Source organism: Arvicanthis niloticus, chromosome 5 (genome assembly GCF_011762505.2).
Source record: "Arvicanthis niloticus isolate mArvNil1 chromosome 5, mArvNil1.pat.X, whole genome shotgun sequence".
Lineage (NCBI taxonomy): Eukaryota > Metazoa > Chordata > Mammalia > Rodentia > Muridae > Arvicanthis > Arvicanthis niloticus.
Genome location: NC_047662.1, coordinates 25,511,274 through 25,517,321, shown reverse-complemented (window position 1 = coordinate 25,517,321; position 6,048 = coordinate 25,511,274).

The following is a 6,048-nucleotide window of genomic DNA, read 5'->3' as shown; positions in this document are numbered from 1 at the left end:
GCCAGCTGTGAGGACCAGGGTATGTGCCACCTCTTAGGATCTCCTGTGTGCAGTGACACCAGTACCAGAGCGGGACAAGGAGCAGCCTTATAAGATGGCTTGGCGCATCACAACAATTCAGGAAGAACTCCTTCACTATGGGCAGTCTTTCTTCCCCTGGTGGAGAGTGGAATGGTCCCTGTCGTCAGGTGTGCTCACTCCTGCACTGGATGCTCCTGTGGGTCACTGTGCCTAGCAAGGGAGTTCAGAAGAGAGAATATAGGCATTGGGGAATCTGTTGCCTTCCTGGGCATCGAGAGCTAGGTTGAGGGACTGTTCACCAGAAGCGCCCCTAGACATCGCAAACCACGAAGATTGCATACAGTTTCTCTCTCTCTCTCTCTCTCTCTCTCTCTCTCTCTCTCTCTCTCTCATTTTCTTAACCAATAGCTTAATGTATACTTAATGTATATAGAATGTGTGTCTGTGTGGATTGTCCTCAACCCTGCAAAGGTAAGTTCTATTGCATCTCCATGGTGCTTTTGTGCACTTGGAGATTCATACATCTGGGAACAGTAAAACCAGAGCCAGTCTGCAGCTCCACACCTTCCTCTGCCTCCCCATGCTAGCGGCTTGGTGCTTCACTAAGGATAGGGAAGAGGTTCTCCAACACTCTTAGTTCAGAAACCTCTACAATCCGTGAATGGGGAATCCATGCAGGGATGCAATGCTACGGAGAAGGGCTGGGAGCCGGGCCACCACAGGTAAGACCTGGTCTATGTTACAGGTCTCTGTGGCTTCCTTGCTGTTGACCTGGATCTGACGAGTTGGGTTTGCAGAGCTCCTAAGAGCACAGAGAGCCAGAGTGGCTGGGAGGAGTTGGTCTCCATGCCTCTGGAGCAGCCCAAGGAAGGTGTGCACTGGCTCCATCCGTCTCAGCTTTCCATCTCAGCCCAGCCTTCTGTCTGGTGGGGCTGTGTTATTCATTACCTCAGAGGAAGCTGCTACTGGTATCTCAGGCTGCCCTAGCAAGTGTGTGATAACGAACATCCCTGTGGGAGGGAGGCCCCTGTAGGTGCCTACTCCTGGAGAAGTGCCCTGGCAGAGTAGGTGGGAATGAAGGCCCAGGCCAGGTCTAGATCCTGTGCAGATAACCTTCAGGCCTGAGGACAAGCAGAACTGTTGTGAAGGCTCAGAAGCAGGAAAGCCTACTGTATGGTCTTTAGAGCAAGCTGCTCAGTGGTTCTCATGGGGAACTCCTTCCCACGTGACCCCAGTCATCCAGCTATATAAAATCAGTGTATGCACATGAAACATTAACCTTGTGTGGTGTGACACGCCTACAATTTCTGCACTTGGGAAGCAGAGACAAGGAAAAATCATCCTCAGCTGTCAAGTTTGAGGCCAGCCTGAGGTACAGGAGATCTAACCTAAGAAGAATAAATAAAAGGTAAGAAAAAAATCAGACATTTACTGAGAAGCCATAAATATCTTAAAAACAGTTCTTCAGACTAAAGAGCTCAGACAATATTGTGGAAGTTCTGAGGCTCTGAGCTTCATATCCGGCGCCCTGCAAAAGCTGGGTAGGGTGACATGTCATGTGATCTCAGTGCTGGGAGGTGGGACAGGCAGAGCTCTGGGGCTCCCTAGCCTGCCTTGCTTAGTTGGTGAACCCCAGGTCCCAGTGAGAGATAGGAGAGATAGTCTCACAGAGGGGGCGGGGTAAGCTGGAGCCATGGCATGGCTATCAAGCCTTCTGGCAGCTCCCACTGCAGGTGGCTCAGACTGCCTACAACTCCAGCCCCAGGGTCTCTGGCACCCTCATGCACCTGCCCACACAGGCACAGTGTGCGTACCTGAAAATCATTTTTTTAAAAAGGTACACCGGAGAAGCACCTGAGGCTGACCTTTAACCTCCACAAGCATGCATGTGCTCACAACACAAATAAGAAAAAAATAAAATTAAATTTAAAAATATAATTTTACCATTTATCACAGGCAAGTTTGTATACTCTTGGGATAGATGTACTTTTCCTAGGCTAAGAAATCTTGGCTAGCTGGGCACTAGGGAGGCAGAGGCAGGTGGATCTCTGAGTTTGAAGCCATCCTGCCTGGTCTACAGAGTGAGTTCCAGGACAGCCAGGTCTAGGTAATGAGATCCTGTTTAAATAAGTAAGTAAGTAAATAGCTAGATCGTGGCTGAATATTTGATCCTGTGGGTCCTAGAACATCTCCAGCATTTTAAAAATTGACCAGTATTTTCATTTTTCTAATTGTCAGTGCTGAGGTGTTGATGCCACATTGAAGAAGTATGGGGTATAATGTGTTTAGGACCATTTCAGAGATTGCTGAGAGTCTCCAGCATGGAGCTCTCAACAAGCCTCAATGAGGAGAGGCACTCACCAGCATCCCTGATGACCTGAGTTTGAACAACGGATCCCACAGGATGGCAGGAGAGAACCAGCTCTCACTGGTCCTCTGACCGCCACACACTGACCCGCTCTCACACAAGGTAATTGTAAAGATGTTTAAAAGGAAACAACACAACAGAATCCACAGGGAGACTAATTTGATACATGCCAAGGACCAAGGAATGACAACAAGAAAACAGTAAGTCTTTTTTTTTTTTTTTTCTGTAATCAAACCATTATGTTTCTGCAAGAGCAGAAAAATTACATCTAGGAAAACACAGCCATTTGTCACATACCATTGTCTGGAATCTGAGCTGACATATGTTGGGCTGAGTCCCTTGGCTTTGTGGGTTGTGCCAACATGCTCGGGGCATGTGTTCAGAACCAGGCTGCACCGAGAGGTGGTGCAGCCCAGGCTCACACTGCCCGAAATACCTGAGTCGTCAGCCTTGACATTCAGAAACCTCATCTTGCCACGCTCAGTTTTACGTGGCTCACAGTTTAAGACTGCTGTTCCTTTAAAGACTTGAGGCTTAGAGCTAGGGAGTCCTCGTGCTCTTTGGCTCTGGTTCCCACTCTTCTAAGTAAGAAGTGCTTCATCTTTCTGTTTCCCTTTTTGCCCTGCTTGTGAAGAAACTCAGAATAAAGTCTCTTATTCAGCTGCCATGCTTTCTTCTGCCAGGGTCTCTGTGCTCCAATCTTAAATGTGCACTCTGCGGGTCAGGAGGAAATAAATGTGCTAAGTCCATTTGGGGACTTAACGCCAAACAAAAAAGGAAAGGCTAATTGTGTGCTTCCGGAGGTAAGAGTCTCCATGCAGAAGAGCGGGAGATTCCAACAGAGGGCACAGCCCCAGGGAAAGTACAGGGATTCTCGGGTCAAGTGTGCCAGTGAGTTTTGGGGAAATCTGCCCCAGATTAGAATATGATTTTTCAAAGAAAACACAAGGAAATAAAAGAGGTTTTTCAGCTCATAAATAATGTGAAGAGCCCAGAAGAGCAGAAGATGAGGATGTGTGTACAGGTGATGCTCCTGAGTTCAGGCCACACACCACTCTAACTCCGCCCACATTCCAGCCTTTGCTAAGGAGCTGAAGAACAGGGGGAGGAGGGTGCCTCAGTTTTCTCAACTGTATTCTATGCCCAGAAGGTTTCTGAGGATGACCTGTGGCTAGATCTTGGCACTGAAAGCTCACTGTCTTGACAGTGACAGCCTCTGACCCTCAGTGAAGTGGAGATCATGGTGCCCATGAGGAATGGTGGTAGACTTTATGTAAGTTAAAAAGCAGTAGCTGCCACCACATGGGCTCTTTCTGCTCCCAGGGGCCACTCACCAAGGCCAGCAGACATTTCAGAATGGCTGGTTTTACCATTTTTAATTCCCCTTTGCCTGTTCCACCCTCTGTGGAAGACCACCAAACTTCTGGGTTCTCTTGAGCTGCCAGATGTACCCAGATGTGGAAATGGGGATCCATCCCATTCCTAGGGCTGCTGACTTGAGTGGAAATTCTCAGGAAGAGTGTGGACCTGACACGGCAGCTAGCCAGATAGGACAGATGTGACACAGACCCACAACTCTGAAAACCAGAGCTGATGCTGCAAGCACTCAGGCTGGCTCTACCTGCTCACAGTCACAAACCCACTGCCATGGCTGCCTTAGGAACTGTCCTGAGGTCACTCCTGCTGAGGCGTGACACTAGGGAGGGGCTGGGCTGGGCAAGAAGAATCCCTTATAAGAATTGGTTGCATTCTGCCTTAGAATCTTTGAAAACTGCCCTGCAATAAGGAAGAGAACTGAAGGTTTCCAGCTCCCGCGTTCTAAGGAAATGAGTAAGCGTGTGCTGAAAGCTCTCGTAGCAGGCTAAGGACTGGAAACAACCTAAGTTTCCAACAGCAGGGAGATGGACTGATTCATCGTGGGACAGGATAGCAGACAGTTACAGACTAATCCCTTCAGGAGATCTCACGATAAACTGCCCAGCGAGTAAACACGTTAATAAAGCAATGTAGAATTGGATTTTGGTTTTGTTTTCTTTAGTTTTTAATCAGTTGCTCAAATAGCCCAGGCTGGCCTTGAACTCATACGAAGCTAAGGTTGGCCTTGAATGTCTGCTCCTCCTGGCTCTACTGTTCAAGTGCTGGGATCAGATGCAAGCATGCCTTACCACACCCATTGTGTGGTTATTTTTAAAACTGAACTTTCTGGATTACCTCTTAAGTTTACAGAAAATCGCCAAAGACTGTGTGAAGTTTCTGTCTATATGTTTCTCCTGATGTCAATACCTACCTGTGGTAGTTGTCAAGTCTTCCCACTGGTGATCTTTCTTTCAGTCTGACACCTACCTTTCCCCCACACACCACATTTAGCTTTTTTGTTGTTTGTTTTTCGAGACAAGGTTTCTCTGTGTAGCCCTGGCTGTCCTGGAACTCACTCTGTAGACCAGGTTGGCCTCAAACTCAGAGATATGCTTGCCTCTGCCTCCTAAGTGCTGGAACTAAAGGCATGTACCCCACTGCCCAGCTACATTAAACATTTTTTAGTAAATTTTTTTAAAGTTGTGTGTGTGTTGTGTGTGTATGTGTGTGTATGTGTGTGTTGTATGTGTTGTATATGTGTTGTGTGTGTATGTATGTATTGTATGTGTGTTGTATATGTGTTGTGTGTGTGTATGTGTATTGTGTGTGTATGTGTGTGTGTTGTGTATGTGTGTGTGGTGTGTGTGTGTGGTGTGTGTGTGTGGTGTGTGTGTTGTGTGTGTATGTGTGTGTGTAGTGTATGTGTGTGTGTATGTGTGTGTTGTGTGTGTATGTGTGTGTGTATGTGTGTGTGTTGTGTATGTGTGTGGTGGGTGTGTGTGTGTGGTGTGGTGTGTGTGGTGTATGTGTGTGTGGTGTGTGTGTGTGTTGTGTGTGTGTGTTGTGTGTGGTGTATGTGTGTGTGTATGTGTGTGTTGTGTGTGTGGTGTGTGTGTATGTGTGTGTATGTATGTGTGTTGTGTGTGGTGTGTGTGTATGTATGTGTGTTGTGTGTGGTGTGTGTGGTGTGTGTGTGTTGTGTGTTTGTTGTGTGTGTGGTGTGTGTGGGGTGTGTGTGTGTGTGTGTGTGTGTGTCTCCTTCCACTGTGGATTGCAGAGATCAAACTCAATTTATCAAACTCGTGTGGCAAAAGTACCTTTACAGATGAAGCCATTTCATAGCCCATTTTTGTTTTTTCCAAGTGTAGCAGGCTGGGAATGCACTTCAGTTAATATTAAGTCCTAGGTTGGAACCCTAACACCACATAAACTGGTGTGTTGTATGCCCTTAATCCAAGCACTAGAAAGGAGAAGCAGGAAGATGAGAAGACAAAAGTCATCCTTCACTACACTATAGATAAAGTTTGTAAAGAAAACCATCTGGGCACTGGAGAGCTGGCTCAGCAGTTAAGAACACTGACTGTTTTTCCAGAGGTCCTGAGTTCAATTCCCAGCAGCCACATGGTGGCTCACAACCATCTGTAATGGGATTGGATACCCTGTTCTGGTGTCTCTGAAGACAACTACAGTGTATTCATACACATGAAATAAAATAATTCTTTTTTTAAAAAGCATTTGGAATGGTTAAAGATAATTATATGATTAGAGCTACATGGCAGGACTAAAGTGGTTTTTTTGTTTGT